This window comes from Pseudophryne corroboree, chromosome 2, assembly GCF_028390025.1.
Source record: "Pseudophryne corroboree isolate aPseCor3 chromosome 2, aPseCor3.hap2, whole genome shotgun sequence".
NCBI classification, from domain to species: domain Eukaryota; kingdom Metazoa; phylum Chordata; class Amphibia; order Anura; family Myobatrachidae; genus Pseudophryne; species Pseudophryne corroboree.
The window spans coordinates 363632288-363653765 of record NC_086445.1 but is presented as its reverse complement, the minus strand read 5'-3'; the positions used below and the strand labels follow the sequence as shown (position 1 = coordinate 363653765).

At 44.7% G+C, this 21478-nt stretch overlaps 1 long non-coding RNA gene across 1 annotated transcript; it reads left to right on the top strand.

Moving 5' to 3' along the window:
* Positions 1-615: 615 nt before the first annotated feature.
* Positions 616-7608, top strand: LOC135050809 (uncharacterized). The gene is made up of 3 exons (XR_010241837.1): positions 616-669; positions 6269-6328; positions 7526-7608. It is a non-coding gene; the product is annotated as an uncharacterized LOC135050809 (long non-coding RNA).
* Positions 7609-21478: the final 13870 nt, after the last annotated feature.

The following is a 21478-nucleotide window of genomic DNA, read 5'->3' as shown; positions in this document are numbered from 1 at the left end:
GTATATCATTAAGTATATTTTTGGGTCATTTTAGAGGACTTAAATATTTTTTTAAACTGACCGATTACTCCCACCTGCAATTCTAAAAACACCTGATACACTCATAAAGTGCCCCAATATACCAGTCCCATGCCTTGTACCCCAATTTCCATAACTTTGCATTTTTGACCACAAAAATATGTCATTGTTGGCCAATTAAAAATAATTGAAAATATCTAAGTACTTGATTTGTCATTCATGGGGGTGTCCCAGGAGTTCTAAACCAAATCCTGACACTTTACCTTAAAATAGGGATTTTGCACTACTTATCCCCTGCTCAGAGATGGTGAAGAAAAATTTATGAGAAAACCCTATAGAGACTTTTAGCCTATAACTTTTTGTAGCTAATTGGATACCAAGTTATCGCAAATGCAATAAAATATTGCAAAACTGCATTATTGTGACTAATTGGGTACCCCCATAGTATACAACAATAAACCGATAGTGAAACCTTATAAATATTTACATGTTCATACAAAAAATACTATACTATTATATGATTATATATCTGTACTAAAATAAAATAAATCTAATTTAAAATATGCACTGTCCATTCTGCAATGACAGTAGAGAAGAGGAAGAGGTACGCCGGCCCTCTCCTGTCCAGGGATAAGGACACCGACTGTCCCTGTAAGTAATATATTCATGTTTTTATAAATAAGTTTTTGCTTGGCAGATCAGAATTATAATGGGTCAGATAATGGGATTACTACATGTGACATAAATCATTTAGTAACAAGTGAGATAAGAGATGTAGATAGACCAGTCAGGGGAACAGCAGGAGCCTTAGAGGATGGTTTTAAAATGCTTGATTTCAGAAAAAGAAATACTTTCTGTAATAAGCTGCTACAGATACATCTTTGTGATCATTTCAATCTTTGTCTATTCATTATCAGTAATGGGTCTATTACATGTGTGGAAACTCCAGTTTCTGTATGTCTATTGTAACAGGCCCATTCATTATAATGGGCCCAATGGGGATGGTGTGGGTCCTCCGAGCTCAACCTCCTCCTATGTGAGTGGCAGATTGCAAATAGGTATTCAATCTGATTCCTCTGATGCCTCAGCACTGAATGTCCTGTGGCTGTAGCATGTGTAGCATGCACTGTCACCTGGATCCTTAAGATATTTTGGGTGGCTCTACCGGTGACAAGGTGCATGCCAACAGTTTCCTTTGGCTCAGAGTTGCCCTCTGCATCACAGTAGTATACTGATCATAGACTGGGCCACTGATACCAATAATATCCCATATGCAGAGTTATACACATCTTTGTGACCGCCATGCCCCTATCCATACGCTTGGTACTATAGCCAGCTTCATTATCAGTCTGCGTTTGAGCCAGCACTATACCCGGTTCAAAAAATCCGTCAGACAATAGGTGTACTTAGGTGTGCGCACAGCTCTGTATAGCCGGCAATGCATTATAACTCCCTCTATAAGCCTATAGGAGAATGCCTAGCGCCACCAACTCTACACAACTGGTGATGCGTCTGAGATGGTATGACTCTGAATTGGCCATAGCTGTGTATGCTTGGTCATGGAACATGTGCAGAGCGATAACATGCAACATATGCTCCATGCACAGATTTCAGCTCTATATCAGTCACTTTGTGTATTGGACAAATATGGAATAACATTTACATTGTACTTATCAGGTGACAAGAAAAGACGGCTGATGACATCGGAGGAGGCAAAGCAAACACCAGCAGGCTCTTCCCGAACAGGTAATAATACTGTTCCCTGCTTATTAGCTCAGTAATAAAGAGACAGGCATCTTACAGAGGCACCTTCTAACAATGGTGGTGTCTTACGCTAACACACAATAAGTATACGTTATACTGTAGGAAACGTCTATAACCTAAATATTGCCATGGTCATTGGTCAGACTGTCGACATTGATGGGATGTTGACAAGTCAAATGTTGACACTGACAATGTTGATATAGCCAGTATGTCGACATTGTGAGTTAGCATGGTGACAATCTGATTTTCAATAGAGTTATCAAAATAACCTTAACCCTGACTGCAGCCTAACTATAACCCTAAAATCGGTTTAAACATTCTGTCTACATTTTTAATGTTGATATTATGACAATGTCGGCATTCTGTCAGTGTTGACATGTCAAACATATACAGTACCTTCACCTGTGTGCCATCTCCTCACCACTGCCCTGTACACCGCACTAACCTCTGGAGGTCTCATTACCACTGAGTAGGAAGATGAGCTAGAGGTTATATAGCACTTGCGGCTAAGGTTACTGCACCTATCTCCCAAAAAATCAGCTTATTGCAGCCTGTGCGCTCCCGTTTATCGCACCCATCCTATTCCAAAATAATAATAACAGGATTTGCGTGATAATTCTAGCTGGCAAAATTAGAGCGAAATATAGGAGAAATGGGGAAATCTGCCTGTACCCCTCCGAGAAGCCAAACTAAAATAGGAAAATATTATAGAGGTCTATAAGTGGCCATAATAACACTATTTGTTGTAATTAAATTGGCTGAAATGGCAGTTATATGCATTTTTTTTTTAAATGTGATAAAATTATAGAAAGCTATTTTTTTTCCAGCAAAATAAATGCTCTCATTAAATCTGGGGTACATAAAAAATGGGTATTAAGTATATATTTGGGTCATTGTAGAGGAATTTAAAAAACAAAGTGGAAATGGACCGATTACTCCTACCTGCAAGTCTAAAAACACTTGATACACTCATAAAGTGCCCCCATATACATGTCCCATGCCTTGTACCCCAATTTCCATAACTTTGCATTTTTGAACACAAACATGATATGTCATTACTGGCCAATTAAAAATAATTGGAAATATCTAAGTGCCTAATTAGTCATTCATGGGGGTGTCCCAGGAGTTCTAAACCAAATCCTGATACTTTACCTTAAAATAGGGATTTTGCACTAGTTATTCCCTGCTCAGAGATGGTAAAGAGAAATGTGCGATAAACCCTATAGAGACTTTTAGCCTATAACTTTTCACAGCTAATTGGATGCCAAGTTATCGCAAATGCAATAAAATATTGCAAAACTGCATTATCATGGCTAATAGGGTATCCCCATAGTATACAACAATAAACCGATAGTGAAAACTTATGGTTACCTGTTCATACAAAAAATACTATACTATTATATGATTATATATCTGTACTAAAATAATTCTAACTTAAAATATGCACTGTCCATTCTGCAATGACAGGAGAGAAGAGGAAGAGGTACGCCGGCCCTCTTCTGTCCAGGGATAAGGACACCGACTGTCCCTGTAAGTATTATTTTCATGTTTTTATAAATAAGTTTTTGCTTGGCAGATCAGAATTATAATGGGTCAGATAATGGGATTACTACATGTGACATAAATCATTTAGTAACATTTGAGATAAGAGATGTAGATAGACCAGTCATGGGAACAGCAGGAGCCTTAGAGGATGGTTTTAAAAAACTTGATTTCAGAAAAAAAAATACTTTCTGCAATAAGCTGCTACAGATACATCTTTGTGATGATTTTAATCTTTGTCTATTCATTATCAGTAATGGGTCTTTTACATGTGCGGAAACTCCAGTTTCTGTATGTCTTTTGTAACAGGCCCATTCATTATAATGGGCCTAATGGGGATGGTGTGGGTTCTCAGAGCTCAACTTCCTCCTATGTGAGTGACAGATTGCAAATAGGTATTCAATCTGATTCCTCTGATGCCTCAGTACTGAATGTCCTGTGGCCAGTGCTTAAAGTGGTCCTAGAGAGGTGGTGGAACTCACCCCCCTTCCCACGGTGGCAATTAAACAAAGGTATTGCGCGCGCCGTAGGCGCGCGCTGCAAAAAGGGGCGTGGTCTCAAAAAAGGGGCGTGTTACACAATAGTAATAACGCCCACAGTAGTAGCACCCCATAATACACATAATGCCTACAGCAGTAGCACCTCTTATACAATGCCCACAGTGGTAGCGCCCCTTATATAGAGCCCATAGTAGTGGTGCCCCTTATGCAATGCTCGCAATAGCAGTGCCCCTTATGACCCCAGGATTGATGCACCTTATGAAGTGCCCCCTTTACAATGCCCTCATTAGTAGTGCCCCCAGTAGTAATGCCCTTAATGGTAATGCCCCCAGTCGTTTAGGCCCTGTAGTTATGCCCCCTTGTAGTTTAGCCCCCAGTAGTAATGCCTCCAAGTAGTAATGCCCCCAGTAGTTTAACCCCTGTAGTTACGCCCCCAGTAGTAATGCCACTGTAGTTATGCCCCAAGTAGTAATGCCCTCCTGTAGTTTGCCCCCTGTAGTTTGCACCCAGTAGTAATGTCTCCCAGTAGTAATGCCCCCAGTAGATGCCCCTCTGTAGTTTGCCCCCCAGTAGTAATGCCCCCCCAGTAGTAATACCCTCCTGTAGTAATGTCCCCCAGTAGTAATGCCCCCCAGTAGTAATGTCCCCCAGTAAATGCCCCCCAGTAGATGCCCCTCAGTAGTAATGCCCTCCTGTAGTTTGCCCCCTTGTAGTAATGTCCCCCAGTAGTACTGCCCCTCAGTAGTCTGTCCCCCAGTAGTAATGCCCTTCTGTAGTAATGTCCCCCAGTAGTAATGCCCCCCAGTAGATGCCCCTCAGTAGCTTGCCCCCCAGTAGTAATGCCCTCCTGTAATTTGCCCCCTTGTAGTAATGTCCCCCAGTAGTACTGCCCCTCAGTAGTCTGTCCCCCAGTAGTAATGCCCTTCTGTAGTTTGCCCCCTGTAGTTTGCTCCCAGTAGTAATGTCCCCCAGTAAATGCCCCCCAGTAGTAATGACCCCAGTAGATGCCCCTCTGTAGTTTGCCCACCAGTAGTAATGCCCCCCCAGTAGTAATACCCTCCTGTAGTAATGTCCCCCAGTAGTAAGGCCCCCCAGTAGTAATGTCCCCCAGTAAATGCCCCCCAGTAGATGCCCCTCAGTAGTAATGCCCTCCTGTAGTTTGCCCCCTTGTAGTAATGTCCCCCAGTAGTACTGCCCCTAAGTAGTCTGTCCCCCAGTAGTAATGCCCTTCTGTAGTAATGTCCCCCAGTAGTAATGCCCCCCAGTAAATGCTCCTCAGTAGCTTGCCCCCCAGTAGTAATGCCCTCCTGTAGTTTGCCCCCTTGTAGTAATGTCCCCCAGTAGTACTGCCCCTCAGTAGTCTGTCCCCCAGTAGTAATGCCCTTCTGTAGTTTGCCCCCTGTAGTTTGCTCCCAGTAGTAATGTCCCCCAGTAGTAATGACCCCAGTAGATGCCCCTCAGTAGTTTGCCCCCCCAGTAATAATGCCCCCGTAGTAATGACCTTTCAGTAGTTTGCCCCCCAACTGCTACACAAATAAAAAAAATAAAAAAACACAGCACACACCATACTTACCAAGCCCCGCTCCGTGTCCGGCCGCTGCAGTCCTCTCGACGCCCGCTCCTCTGCACTATGAGAGAGACGTCATGACGTCTCTCCCATAGCGCGCACTGACTGAGCCGGAAGGCGGAGCTCAGTACTGAGCTCCTGCCTCCGGCTGCCGCTGTGCGGGAAGACGGGCGCCGCGGGCGCCCGTCATCTCCCTGCAGCGACGGGGGACACATCGCCGGGTTAGGTGAGCCAGAGGAGGCGGAACTGCGTTCCGTCTCCAAGTGGAACTGACGGAACGCAGTTCCGCCCCGTTCCGGCTCACTTTAACCCCTGCCTGTGGCTGTAGCATGTGTAGCATGCACTGTCACCTGGATCCTTAAGATATTTTGGGTGGCTCTACCGGTGGCAAGGTGCATGCCAACAGTTTCCTTTGGCTCAAAGTTGCCCTCTGCATCACAGTAGTATACTGATCATAGACTGGGCCACTGATACCAATAATATCCCATATGCAGAGTTATACACATCTTTGTGACCGCCCTGCCCCTATCCATACGCTTGGTACTATAGCCAGCTTCATTATCAGTCTGCATATGAGCCAGCACTATACCCGGTACAAAAGATCCGTCAGACAATAGGTGTGCACACAGCTCTGTATAGCCGGCAATGCATTATAACTCCCTCTATAAGCCTATAGGAGAATGCCTAGCGCCACCAACTCTTCACAATTGGCGATGCGTCTGAGATGGTATGACTCTGAATTGGCCATAGCTGTGTATGCTTGGTCATGGAACATGTGCTGTGCGATAACATGCAACATATGCTCCATGCACAGACTTCAGCTCTGTATCAGCCACTTTGGACAAATATAGAATAACATTTACATTGTACTTATCAGGTTGTAAAAGACGGCGTTTATAAGAGGCGCGGGCCCCCAAGGCACCAGCTTCCAGCGCAGGTAATAATACTGTTCCCTGTTTATTATTAGCTCAGTAATAAAGAGACAGGCATTTTCCAGAGACACCTTCTAACAATGGCGGCGTCTTACGCTAACATACAATAAGTATACTTTATACTGTAGGAAACGTCTATAAAGTGCTTCCCTAATGAAAGAATAAAATCCATACACAGGTTATTGGGAGCTGAATGTCAGGAAGGTACATACCTCCCAACTGTCCCGCATCTGTGAGAGTGCTAGGCACGCCCTCACAGTAATGCAGATAGGGGCGCTGCAAGGCCCCCCCCCCTTTCCTCATTAGGCTCTGCCCCTTTATCAGATACGCTCACCTTTTGCACACACAGGGTAATGGTTCTTGGGACAGATATGTTGGTAGGTATGGGCAAGTATAATGCAGGGTTTATTCTTTATCAGTATACAGCACGTGTAACCTATATGTACTGTATAGAGGGTGCAGTTTGATGAGATCTGAGGGCTAGGCCCAATGCTGGACCTGAGATCAAGCACTCAGCAATGTCCCATCTCCTACTATTGTTACCCGATTGCTTAGACATGCTGAACAGGTATATAATAAGGTGGGGGTTAATCTTATTAGTAGCTAGTCTCTATAGTATATAGAACAACAGCAGTCGATAATCCACCCAAGTGCCCTCTAATTTATAGAATTTTGTCCATTACATCCAATGTATCTCCAATTTTTATTTTGAACTCTATGTAAACTCTGAAAGTCCTCCAAAAGTTACTAAGGGACAGATTTAGCATTCAGTATTCATGGGCTATCCCCCAACAACAGCCATGATCAGAGAGTACCCACAAATATTAAGGATGCCCCCGATGTACCATGGAGGGACCGCAGCAGGTATCTCCGATCAGAGGGTGCACAATACAATTAGATACTTCACTAGCTGACCTAGTTTCATCAGATTGCTAAGGGAAGAATTAGTGGAGGTTTATATATGTATTTATCTCCATGTAATATTTATATGTTCATTAGTCTATTGTACAAATGTGGCAAACTTTAAACTGACATGTAACACATCAAATACAACTGCAAGTGGTAGCTATGTGTTACATGTCCATTTATATATTGCTACATGTGGAGAAAAATAATATCCAGAGAAAATGTATTACTTCTGCTTAGGTAGGAAATAAATGATGCAGCGTGTTTAATATGACTCCAAACTATTTTCTTTGCAGATAAGACCAGCGGAAGCCATTACAGCGGTCACCTACTGAACATCTTGCCTTGGGGAAAAAAACACCTATTACCAACTGCCTGCCCTCGGATCATATAGATCCATTTATCTATCTATCTATCTATCTATCTATCTATCTATCTATCTATCTATCTATCTATCTATCTATCTATCTATCTATCTATCTATCTATCTATCTATCTATCTAGATATCTATCTATCTATCTATCTATCTATCTATCTATCTATCTATCTATCTATCTATCTATCTATCTATCTCTATATATATATATCTAGATAGATAGATAGATAGATAGATAGATAGATAGATAGATAGAAGTGCAACAGAATTTGCTGTGCTATATAAGAAACTGTTAATAAATAAATATTCATAAACATATAGAAATATGTATAACTCATCCTTTCTCCCCCACACATGCCACAGTCTGTGACGCCCTCTCTCCTTTCCACACACCCATAGGTGTGCGCATGGGGGGTGCCTGGTGCGCACAGGCACCCCTTAATATCCGGCACCCCCCACTGACACGCCTGCTGCCGTTTAATGTGTCCCCCCTGTATGGCGTCCAGTCTCCTCGAGTCCTCCTCTAGCCTTCACGTTCCACCTGGTGACGCCCTGATGTGTGGCTGGGGTGTGACGAAACTGCTTAATAGTTACCTTGAGCCAGACGCAATCTAGCCAGTAGCTGGGAGTCAGGAGGAAGAGCAATGGGGGCTTCCTCTCTCTCCGACCCCTCCTCTCTGCTTCATAGTGACAGCGGCGGCTGGCTGACAGAGGCGGGCTGTGCCGCTGTTTGAGGGAGACGCACACAGGACAGAAAGCCGGTCCGTCACCTTACACCCCTGCGTGCAGCCGCCGGCAGAGTCAACATGTCCTGGTGCTCGATGCGCCGCATGCAAAGGTATCAACGGATGGAAAAGGGGAGGGCATTGTGTGCAGGCATGGATGTCAGTATGGGGGGGGGCAGTGTGCAGACATAGATGTCAGTATGGGGGGCAGTGTGCAGACATAAATGTCAGTATGGGGGGCAGTGTGCAGACATGGATGTCAGTATGGGGGGCAGTGTGCAGACATGGATGTCAGTATGGGGGGGCAGTGTGCAGACATAGATGTCAGTATGGGGGGGCAGTGTGCAGACATAGATGTCAGTATGGGAGCATTGTGCAGACATAGATGTCAGTATGGGGGGGCAGTGTGCAGACATAGAAGTCAGTATGGGGGGGCAGTGTGCAGACATAGAAGTCAGGATGGGGGGCAGTGTGCAGACATGGATGTCAGTATGGGGGGCAGTGTGCAGACATGGATGTCAGTATGGGGGGGGCAGTGTGCAGACATAGAAGTCAATATGGGGGGCACTGTGCAGACATAGAAGTCAGGATGGGGGGCATTGTGCAGACATGGATGTCAGTATTGGGGGGCAGTGTGCAGGCATGGATGTCAGTATGGGGAGGCATTGTGCAGACATGGATGTCAGTTTGGGGGGCAGTGTGCAGGCATGGATGTCAGTATGGGGGGCAGTGTGCAGGCATGGATGTCAGCATGGGGGGGGCAGTGTGCAGACATGGATGTCAGTATGGGGGGCAGTGTGCAGACATGGATGTCAGTATTAGAGATGAGCGGGTTCGGTTCCTCGGAATCCGAACCCCCCCGAACTTCAGCCTTTTTACACGGGTCCGAGGCAGACTCGGATCTTCCCGCCTTGCTCGGCTAACCCGAGCGCGCCCGAACGTCATCATCCCGCTGTCGGATTCTCGCGAGGCTCGTATTCTATCGCGAGACTCGGATTCTATATAAGGAGCCGCGCGTCGCCGCCATTTTCACACGTGCATTGAGATTGATAGGGAGAGGACGTGGCTGGCGTCCTCTCCGTTACAATAGATAGAGACACTTGAGTTGATTACTTAGTAATTTTGGGGAGCATTAGGAGTACTCAGAGTGCAGAGTTTTGCTGATAGTTAGTTACTAGTGACTGACCACCACCAGTTTTATTTATTATTTAATATAATCCGTTCTCTGCCTGAAAAAAAACGATACACAGTCACATACCATATCTGTGCTCAGCCTCAGTGTGCTGCATGATAATATCATCTATGTATATCTGACTGTGCTCACTGCTCACACAGCTGAATTGTGGGGGGAGACTGTGGTGCAGTTATAGCAGGAGTACAGTGCACACTTTTGCTGCCAGTGTGACTGACCAGTGACCACCAGTATATTGTCTGCCTGAAAAAGTTAAACACTCCTGTGGTGTTTTTTTTTTTATTCTATAAACGCATTCTGCTGACAGTGTCCAGCAGGTCCGTCATTCATTATATTATATAAATATTTACCTGCAGTAGTGTTATATTTTTTTTGTTCATCTCTATCATCTTTATCATCTCTATATTAGCAGACGCAGTACGGTAGTCCACGGCTGTGGCTACCACTGTGTCGTCAGTGCTCGTCCATAATTGTATACCTACCTGTGGTAGGGTTTTTTTTTCTATCTTCTTCATACTAGTAGTTTAGGAGTCTGCTGACAGTGTCCAGCAGGTCCGTCATTATATTATATATACCTGCAGTAGTGATATATATATATTTTTTATATCATTATCATCTCTATACAAGCAGACGCAGTACGGTAGTCCACGGCTGTAGCTACCTCTGTGTCGTCAGTGCTCGTCCATAATTGTATACCTACCTGTGGTGGTTTTTTTTTTCTATCTTCTTCATACTAGTAGTTTAGGAGTTTGCTGACAGTGTCCAGCAGGTCCGTCATTAAATTATATATACCGGCAGTAGTGATATATATATATTTTTTATATCATTATCATCTCTATACTAGCAGACGCAGTACGGTAGTCCACGGCTGTAGCTACCTCTGTGTCATCAGTGCTCGTCCATAATTGTATACCTACCTGTGGTGGGGTTTTTTTTCTATCTTCTTCATACTAGTAGTTTAGGAGTCTGCTGACAGTGTCCAGCAGGTCCGTCATTATATTATATATACCTGCAGTAGTGATATATATATATATATATTTTTATATCATTATCATCTCTATACTAGCAGATGCAGTACGGTAGTCCACGGCTGTGGCTACCTCTGTGTCGTCAGTGCTCGTCCATAATTGTATACCTACCTGTGGTGGGGTTTTTTTTTCTATCTTCTTCATACTAGTAGTTTAGGAGTCTGCTGACAGTGTCCAGCAGGTCCGTCATTATATTATATATACCTGCAGTAGTGATATATATATATTTTTTATATCATTATCATCTCTATACTAGCAGACGCAGTACGGTAGTCCACGGCTGTGGCTACCTCTGTGTCGTCAGTGCTCGTCCATAATTGTATACCTACCTGTGGTGGGGTTTTTTTTTCTATCTTCTTCATACTAGTAGTTTAGGAGTCTGCTGACAGTGTCCAGCAGGTCCGTCATTATATTATATATACCTGCAGTAGTGATATATATATATATTTTATATCATTATCATCTCTATACTAGCAGACGCAGTACGGTAGTCCACGGCTGTGGCTACCTCTGTGTCGTCAGTGCTCGTCCATAATTGTATACCTACCTGTGGTGGGGTTTTTTTTTTCTATCTTCTTCATACTAGTAGTTTAGGAGTCTGCTGACAGTGTCCAGCAGGTCCGTCATTATATTATATATACCTGCAGTAGTGATATATATATATTTTTTATTTCATTATCATCTCTATACTAGCAGACGCAGTACGGTAGTCCACGGCTGTGGCTACCTCTGTGTCGTCAGTGCTCGTCCATAATTGTATACCTACCTGTGGTGGGGTTTTTTTTTCTATCTTCTTCATACTAGTAGTTTAGGAGTCTGCTGACAGTGTCCAGCAGGTCCGTCATTATATTATATATACCTGCAGTAGTGATATATATATATATTTTTTATATCATTATCATCTCTATACTAGCAGACGCAGTACGGTAGTCCACGGCGGTAGCTACCTCTGTGTCGTCAGTGCTCGTCCATAATTGTATACCTACCTGTGGTGGGTTTTTTTTTTCTATCTTCTTCATACTAGTAGTTTAGGAGTCTGCTGACAGTGTCCAGCAGGTCCGTCATTATATTATATATACCTGCAGTAGTGATATATATATATTTTTTTATATCATTATCATCTCTATACTAGCAGACGCAGTACGGTAGTCCACGGCTGTGGCTACCTCTGTGTCATCAGTGCTCGTCCATAATTGTATACCTACCTGTGGTGGGGTTTTTTTTTCTATCTTCTTCATACTAGTAGTTTAGGAGTCTGCTGACAGTGTCCAGCAGGTACGTCATTATATTATATATACCTGCAGTAGTGATATATATATATATATATATTTTATATCATTATCATCTCTATACTAGCAGACGCAGTACGGTAGTCCACGGCTGTAGCTACCTCTGTGTCGTCAGTGCTCGTCCATAATTGTATACCTACCTGTGGTGGGGTTTTTTTTTCTATCTTCTTCATACTAGTAGTTTAGGAGTCTGCTGACAGTGTCTAGCAGGTCCGTCATTATATTATATATACCTGCAGTAGTGATATATATATATTTTTTATATCATTATCATCTCTATACTAGCAGACGCAGTACGGTAGTCCACGGCTGTGGCTACCTCTGTGTCGTCAGTGCTCGTCCATAATTGTATACCTACCTGTGGTGGGGTTTTTTTTTCTATCTTCTTCATACTAGTAGTTTAGGAGTCTGCTGACAGTGTCCAGCAGGTCCGTCATTATATTATATATACCTGCAGTAGTGATGTATATATATTTTTTATATCATTATCATCTCTATACTAGCAGACGCAGTACGGTAATCCACGGCTGTAGCTACCTCTGTGTCGTCAGTGCTCGTCCATAATTGTATACCTACCTGTGGTGGGGTTTTTTTTTCTATCTTCTTCATACTAGTAGTTTAGGAGTCTGCTGACAGTGTCCAGCAGGTCCGTCATTATATTATATATACCTGCAGTAGTGATATATATATATTTTTTTATATCATTATCATCTCTATACTAGCAGACGCAGTACGGTAGTCCACGGCTGTGGCTACCTCTGTGTCATCAGTGCTCGTCCATAATTGTATACCTACCTGTGGTGGGGTTTTTTTTTCTATCTTCTTCATACTAGTAGTTTAGGAGTCTGCTGATAGTGTCCAGCAGGTACGTCATTATATTATATATACCTGCAGTAGTGATATATATATATATATATTTTATATCATTATCATCTCTATACTAGCAGACGCAGTACGGTAGTCCACGGCTGTAGCTACCTCTGTGTCGTCAGTGCTCGTCCATAATTGTATACCTACCTGTGGTGGGGTTTTTTTTTCTATCTTCTTCATACTAGTAGTTTAGGAGTCTGCTGACAGTGTCCAGCAGGTCCGTCATTATATTATATATACCTGCAGTAGTGATATATATATATTTTTTATATCATTATCATCTCTATACTAGCAGACGCAGTACGGTAGTCCACGGCTGTAGCTACCTCTGTGTCGTCAGTCACTCGTCATCCATAAGTATACTAGTATCCATCCATCTCCATTGTTTACTTGAGGTGCCTTTTAGTTGTGCCTATTAAAATATGGAGAACAAAAATGTTGAGGTTCCAAAAATAGGGAAAGATCAAGATCCACTTCCACCTCGTGCTGAAGCTGCTGCCACTAGTCATGGCCGAGAGGATGAAATTCCATCAACGTCATCTGCCAAGGCCGATGCCCAATGTCATAGTACAGAGCATGTAAAATCCAAAACACAAAATATCAGTAAAAAAAGGACTAAAAAATCTAAACTAAAATCGTCGGAGGAGAAGCGTAAACTTGCCAATATGCCATTTACCACACGGAGTGGCAAGGAACGGCTGAGGCCCTGGCCTATGTTCATGGCTAGTGGTTCAGCTTCACATGAGGATGGAAGCACTCAGCCTCTCGCTAGAAAAATGAAAAGACTTAAGCTTGCAAAAGCACAGCAAAGAACTGTGCGTTCTTCGAAATCACAAATCCACAAGGAGAGTCCAATTGTGTCGGTTGCGAAGCCTGACCTTCCCAACACTGGACGTGAAGAGCATGCGCCTTCCACCATTTGCACGCCCCCTGCAAGTGCTGGAAGGAGCACCTGCAGTCCAGTTCCTGATAGTCAGATTGAAGATGTCAGTGTTGAAGTACACCAGGATGAGGAGGATATGGGTGTTGCTGGCGCTGGGGAGGAAATTGACAAGGAGGATTCTGATGGTGAGGTGGTTTGTTTAAGTCAGGCACCCGGGGAGACACCTGTTGTCCGTGGGAGGAATATGGCCATTGACATGCCTGGTGAAAATACCAAAAAAATCAGCTCTTCGGTGTGGAAGTATTTCAACAGAAATGCGGACAACAGGTATCAAGCCGTGTGTTGCCTTTGTCAAGCTGTAATAAGTAGGGGTAAGGACGTTAACCACCTCGGAACATCCTCCCTTATACGTCACCTGCAGCGCATTCATCATAAGTCAGTGACAAGTTCAAAAACTTTGGGCGACAGCGGAAGCAGTCCACTGACCAGTAAATCCCTTCCTCTTGTAACCAAGCTCACGCAAACCACCCCACCAACTCCCTCAGTGTCAATTTCCTCCTTCCCCAGGAATGCCAATAGTCCTGCAGGCCATGTCACTGGCAATTCTGACGAGTCCTCTCCTGCCTGGGATTCCTCCGATGCATCCTTGAGTGTAACGCCTACTGCTGCTGGCGCTGCTGTTGTTGCTGCTTGGAGTCGATGGTCATCCCAGAGGGGAAGTCGTAAGACCACTTTTACTACTTCCACCAAGCAATTGACTGTCCAACAGTCCTTTGCGAGGAAGATGAAATATCACAGCAGTCATCCTGCTGCAAAGCGGATAACTGAGGCCTTGGCATCCTGGGCGGTGAGAAACGTGGTTCCGGTATCCATCATTACTGCAGAGCCAACTATAGACTTGTTTGAGGTACTGTGTCCCCGGTACCAAATACCATCTAGGTTCCATTTCTCTAGGCAGGCGATACCGAAAATGTACACAGACCTCAGAAAAAAACTCACCAGTGTCCTAAAAAATGCAGTTGTACCCAATGTCCACTTAACCACGGACATGTGGACAAGTGGAGCAGGGCAGACTCAGGACTATATGACTCTGACAGCCCACTGGGTACATGTATTGACTCCCGCCGCAAGAACAGCAGCGGCGGCACCAGTAGCAGCATCTCGCAAACGCCAACTCTTTCCTAGGCAGGCTACGCTTTGTATCACCGCTTTCCAGAATACGCACACAGCTAAAAACCTCTTACGGCAACTGAGGAAGATCATCGCAGAATGGCTTACCCCAATTGGACTCTCCTGTGGATTTGTGGCATCGGACAACGCCAGCAATATTGTGTGTGCATTAAATATGGGCAAATTCCAGCACGTCCCATGTTTTGCACATACCTTGAATTTGGTGGTGCAGAATTATTTTAAAAACGAGAGGGGCATGCAAGAGATGCTGTCGGTGGCCAGAAGAATTGCGGAACACTTTCGGCGTACAGGCACCACGTACAGAAGACTGGAGCAACACCAAAAACGCCTGAACCTGCCCTGCCATCATCTGAAGCAAGAAGTGGTAACGAGGTGGAATTCAACCCTCTATATGCTTCAGAGGTTGGAGAAGCAGCAAAAGGCCATTCAAGCCTATACAACTGACCACGATATAGGAGGTGGAATGCACCTGTCTCAAGCGCAGTGGAGAATGATTTCAACGTTGTGCAAGGTTCTGCAACCTTTTGAACTTGCCACACGTGAAGTCAGATCAGACACTGCCAGCCTGAGTCAGGTCATTCCCCTCATCAGGCTTTTGCAGAAGAAGCTGGAGACATTGAAGGAGGAGCTAACACGGAGCGATTCCGCTAGGCATGTGGGACTTGTGGATGGAGCCCTTAATTCGCTTAACAAGGATTCACGGGTGGTCAATCTGTTGAAATCAGAGCACTACGTTTTGGCCACCGTGCTCGATCCTAGATTTAAAACCTACGTTGTATCTCTCTTTCCGGCAGACACAAGTCTGCAGGGGTTCAAAGAACTGCTGGTGAGAAAATTGTCAAGTCAAGCGGAACGCGACCTGTCAACATCTCCTCCTTCACATTCTCCCGCAACTGGGGGTGCGAGGAAAAGGCTCAGAATTCCGAGCCCACCCGCTGGCGGTGATGCAGGGCAGTCTGGAGCGACTGCTGATGCTGACATCTGGTCCGGACTGCAGGACCTGACAACGATTACGGACATGTCGTCTACTGTCACTGCATATGATTCTCTCACCATTGAAAGAATGGTGGAGGATTATATGAGTGACCGCATCCAAGTAGGCACGTCAGACAGTCCGTACGTATACTGGCAGGAAAAAGAGGCAATTTGGAGGCCCTTGCACAAACTGGCTTTATTCTACCTAAGTTGCCCTCCCACAAGTGTGTACTCCGAAAGAGTGTTTAGTGCCGCCGCTCACCTTGTCAGCAATCGGCGTACGAGGTTACTTCCAGAAAATGTGGAGAAGATGATGTTCATTAAAATGAATTATAATCAATTCCTCCATGGAGTCATTCACCAGCAGCAATTACCTCCACAAAGTACACAGGGAGCTGTGATGGTGGATTCCAGTGGGGACGAATTGATAATCTGTGAGGAGGGGGATGTACACGGTGATGAATCGGAGGATGATGATGAGGTGGACATCTTGCCTCTGTAGAGCCAGTTTGTGCAAGGAGAGATTAATTGCTTCTTTTTTGGTGGGGGTCCAAACCAACCCGTCATTTCAGTCACAGTCGTGTGGCAGACCCTGTCACTGAAATGATGGGTTGGTTAAAGTGTGCATGTCCTGTTTATACAACATAAGGGTGGGTGGGAGGGCCCAAGGACAATTCCATCTTGCACCTCTTTTTTCTTTCATTTTTCTTTGCGTCATGTGCTGTTTGGGGAGTGTTTTTTGGAAGGGCCATCCTGCGTGACACTGCAGTGCCACTCCTAGATGGGCCAGGTGTTTGTGTCGGCCACTAGGGTCACTTATCTTAGTCACACAGCTACCTCATTGCGCCTCATTTTTTTCTTCTTTGCGTCATGTGCTGTTTGGGGAGTATTTTTTGGAAGGGCCATCCGGCCGGACACTGCAGTGCCACTCCTAGATGGGCCAGGTGTTTGTGTCGGCCACTAGGGTCGCTTAGCTTACTCACACAGCTACCTCATTGCGCCTCTTTTTTTCTTTGTGTCATGTGCTGTTTGGGGAGTGTTTTTTGGAAGGGCCATCCTGCGTGACACTGCAGTGCCACTCCTAGATGGGCCAGGTGTTTGTGTCGGCCACTAGGGTCGCTTATCTTAGTCACACAGCTACCTCATTGCGCCTCTTTTTTTTCTTCTTTGCGTCATGTGCTGTTTGGGGAGTATTTTTTGGAAGGGCCATCCGGCCGGACACTGCAGTGCCACTCCTAGATGGGCCAGGTGTTTGTGTCTGCCACTAGGGTCGCTTAGCTTACTCACACAGCTACCTCATTGCGCCTCTTTTTTTCTTTGCGTCATGTGCTGTTTGGGGAGTGTTTTTTGGAAGGGCCATCCTGCATGACACTGCAGTGCCACTCCTAGATGGGCCAGGTGTTTGTGTCGGCCACTTGGGTCGCTGAGCTTAGTCATCCAGTGACCTCGGTGCAAATTTTAGGACTAAAAATAATATTGTGAGGTGTGAGGTGTTCAGAATAGACCGAAAATGAGTGGAAATTATGGTTATTGAGGTTAATAATACTTTGGGATCAAAATGACCCCCAAATTCTATGATTTAAGCTGGTTTTTAGGGTTTTTTGAAAAAAAAACACCGAATCCAAAACACACCTGAATCCGACAAAAAAAATTCGGTGAGGTTTTGCCAAAACGCGTTCGAACCCAAAACACGGCCCTGGAACCGAACCCAAAACCAAAACACAAAACCCGAAAAATTTCCGGTGCACATCTCTAGTCAGTATGGGGGGACAGTGTGCAGGCATGGATGTCAGTATGGGGGGGCAGTGTGCAGACATGGATGTCAGTATGGGGGGCAGTGTGCAGACATGGATGTCAGTATGGGGGGGCAGTGTGCAGGCATGGATGTCAGTATGGGGGGGCAGTGTGCAGACATGGATGTCAGTATGGGAGGCAGTGTGCAGACATAGATGTCAGTATGGGGGGACAGTGTGCAGACATGGTTGTCAGTATGGGGGGCAGTGTGCAGACACATACCCTCAAACTGTACCTTATTGGCAGGTACAGTACCTTTTTTATGGTATGTACCGATTTTTGGCTCTCCAAATTTCCATTGAAAGTTTAGGAAAAGGGACGTGGCCATGCCCCTTTTTGGATTTGTACCGATATTTCTGTGAAAAATGTTGGAGGGTATGCAAACATGGATGTCAGTATTGGGGGGGCAGTGTGCAGAAATGGATGTCAGTATGGGGGGGGGGCAGTGTGCAGACATGGATGTCAGTATGGGGGGATGTGTGAGACATGTATGTCAGCCTTCCGGGGGGGTGGGGGGGTGGAGCAGTGTGCAGACATGGATATCATATAGGTAAGGTGCACATTGAAAAGAATGTCAATAGGTGGTGCTAGCCATGCCCAGTAGGCAGTGCTAGACACGCCTAGTAGGTGGTACTATGCACACACCCACAGTCTGTCTCTCCCCAATGACTCCATGCTGCATTCTCAGCTCCCCCACCCAATCCCAAAGCCCTGTATCCCCTCACCAATCCACTCTTGAGAGACTTACCTGCGCTGCACTTCCCAGTATCCAGACCCGAACACTGCACAGCAGGTACCATGCGGCCCTCACACCTCAGCAGAAGAGGCCGGCCTGGGGCACAGGAATCCTGGCCAGAGGAGCTCCTGCCATGTCACATAACTGCTTGCAACAGAACTGGACTCGGAAGAGCGGGTGCACACTTGCACCGCACAGTCACTGTGTTTGGGAAGCTCTTGTCACTCTGCAGCTGCGCCCATAACACCTATAGCTCACTGCCCTATTTGGATAAGATGGCTCACATCATTGTATGGTACTAAGTGGTGTATCAGTGGGTCACCTCTGGTCTATGGGGCCAGGTACAGGTGTCCCCTTTGACGCCCCCTGTCGATGGCCCTATACCCAGAAGCAATTGCTTCCAGTGTGTTTACAGTGTAAGAATGTACAAGAATAAAACATCTCATATAAGTGTTATGTGCCAGTGACCAATTTTTGGTTAATGTGCTTTACTAAAATAAGGCACAAAAAGGTTGTGTGACACTAGCCTAGACAAAAGAATGAAACAATTCTACAATGAGTACTATTATCATATGCCATGCAGGAGCAGTTCAATCTTTTCATTTAAATTGCTCTGATGCAATTAGGGAGCACTGTTTGCCGTTAAATAAGTTTTTGGTTGGCTTAAATTACTACTTACATACCATCTAAACAACTAGGTTAGTCATTAGTCCTGCAAATCCAGCATTAACATATAACACGTGACATATACATCTGCAACTTACAGCTTACTGGTCGGGAGAGGATGATCATGTAAGATCTCTGCGTGTATCTGATAAACAAGTGGAACATGTTTGTGCCCAGGGCCGGACAGCCTATCTGGAACTTCTTGCATATGGCAGACAGGCTAATGGACTGGTGGGTTGGTCCAGTCCCACAGAGAGCTGGGAAGGCCGTGTGCAGCGCAGGCCTCCGGTTCTCTGGTTTATCCGCCCCCACCACCTGAAGTGTGAGTCTCCATGAAAATGGTGGGGTGCCATGAGTCCATGCCCCCTGACTCGCTGCACGCCCCCATGCTTTGTGTCCGATTGCCCACACCATGATGTGTGCACTCCGTGACATGTGCACGTGCCTTCAGCACGCATTCACAAGTGCCCACGCTAATTCGCAGCTCCTGTCCGTCCCTGTTTGTAACATTTATCAATGCAGCCCAAAGAAATCCGCAATAATGGATATGTCAGTGACAAGGTCTTCATCCCCCCTCTTCATGTCAATTTCGATGATCTGACATGTGAACATGTGTTTGATAAGAATGTCACTGCTGTGCTGATATCTGCCATATGTCTTATGGTACACAAAGCGAATATCAGTAAGTTGCAGTAATAAACTTCCAAGTTACTCCACAAAACAGTGATGGTCAGTGTCATTATCATAAATAGTTATTTTATAAATGGTTAAAACTATTTCCTGTTTAATAACCCTGTATATAGTCCATGCGTCCTCCTTTTAATTTCATACTGGCTTCAGCAATGTTCTTTTGTTTTGTTTCTTCAAACTTTTCAATTTCTTTCAAAATTCTTTATACATTTTAATTAAAATTGTTTTCCAAAATAATGTTCAATTCTTCTAATTGATATCTTAAATGTATCATGAATGTGAGGAGATATTGATATCCCGTCTGCACAGTACTGTGACACTTTATACCAGGCATGTCCAAACTGCGGCCCTCCAGCTGTTGAGAAACTACACATCCCAGCATGCCCTGACACAACTTTAGCATTCTCTGACAGAAAAACTGTGTCAGGGCATGCTGGGATATGTAGTTTCACAACAGCTGGAGGGCCACAGTTTGGACATGCCTACTTTATACAGTAAAGATGGCACATGTGCAGAAGCCTGACAGTGATGTCATCAGGTCGGAGGTCGCACCTCGTACTGACTCTGGATCCTAGTGCCTGGAGTGTCCACAGAGGAGACAAAAATTTGTCACAAAATGGACTACTTTCCACAAGAGTTATTGGGAGGGATCTAAAAACAATATAAAATAGCAGCGCTAGTGTGTAAACATTAACAAACAGATGGATTAGATTAAAAAAAAGGGAATTTGAACATTTATTAAAATACTCTGATAAAAACACTAGTTAAAATCAACACATTCACTGGCAGAGCTTTTCAATCTGTAGTGTCCGCTCCTTTTGATATTAACTGGACAACAGTTGGTGTGGAAGTCTGTAATTTTTAGGAACTGATAGCACAGTCCAATTGATTACATTACCGCATTTGCCCCGCTGGAGGAAAAAGGTCACTGTAGGAAAGTCCTTCAGTTAAGGGTTGGTACCGTAGTCCTAGGTCCTCACCAGGTTGCGCCTATGGCGATGTGGAGAGTTGGAAGCCCACCCAGTGGCTGCACACGGGCCCCCATCTCTCTTAAAACACCCCTAGCAGCACTGTTCTAGAAATGCACTCTGGTATCTATCATAGCCAACAGAAGCAGAGAAGACAGACTGCATCACAAGCTCCATATGTCTCAGCTTGTGTGTAGTCAAAGCACTACATGTAGTTGCATAGCCCAGAGAACATTCGTGTAAAAACCCTCCCATTATTCAGTACAAAAGTGTAATGTTCCCAGATATTGTGTTCCTCCTGCTGGCTGCAAAATACCCAGTGTCATAAGACAAGAGCCTATCTTACCTCATTCCTGGCCCTTGATTACCAGGGTAGTTGGACTGTTTAATACATTAATGAGGGGTACAGTGAGTAATTTCTTATACTTTCTTTTTACCAGATTCCCTTATGTCCATCAGACTGGTAGTCCCTCTACTGAGGCAGTCATGGTACACCTCTCTTTAGTCTGTAGAGTTGCACATGCCGGGCAGTAGGCATACATGAGTGATGTACTCTCAGACATTCCCTATATAAGACCTCTCTCAACATCAGCTTATTGCATGAAAAAAAGTCTAAAAATGCCTCTATATGTCCTTAGTGTTTAAGCCTGGCTCTGACCTTTCAAGAACTTTATTTAAGATTCCTGACCCCTCTCTATCTTCTCAGTCAGGATTTGTCAATGAGTGGTTTTAACAAACCAGGGATCCATACAAATGGTGCACGGTATCTTGCAGTGGTTTGCACAAAGAAAAGATGCCACTCTTTTGACATTGATAAGATTGCTGAAATAATATGTGTTTTAAGTATGAGGCCCACAAAAAGTTG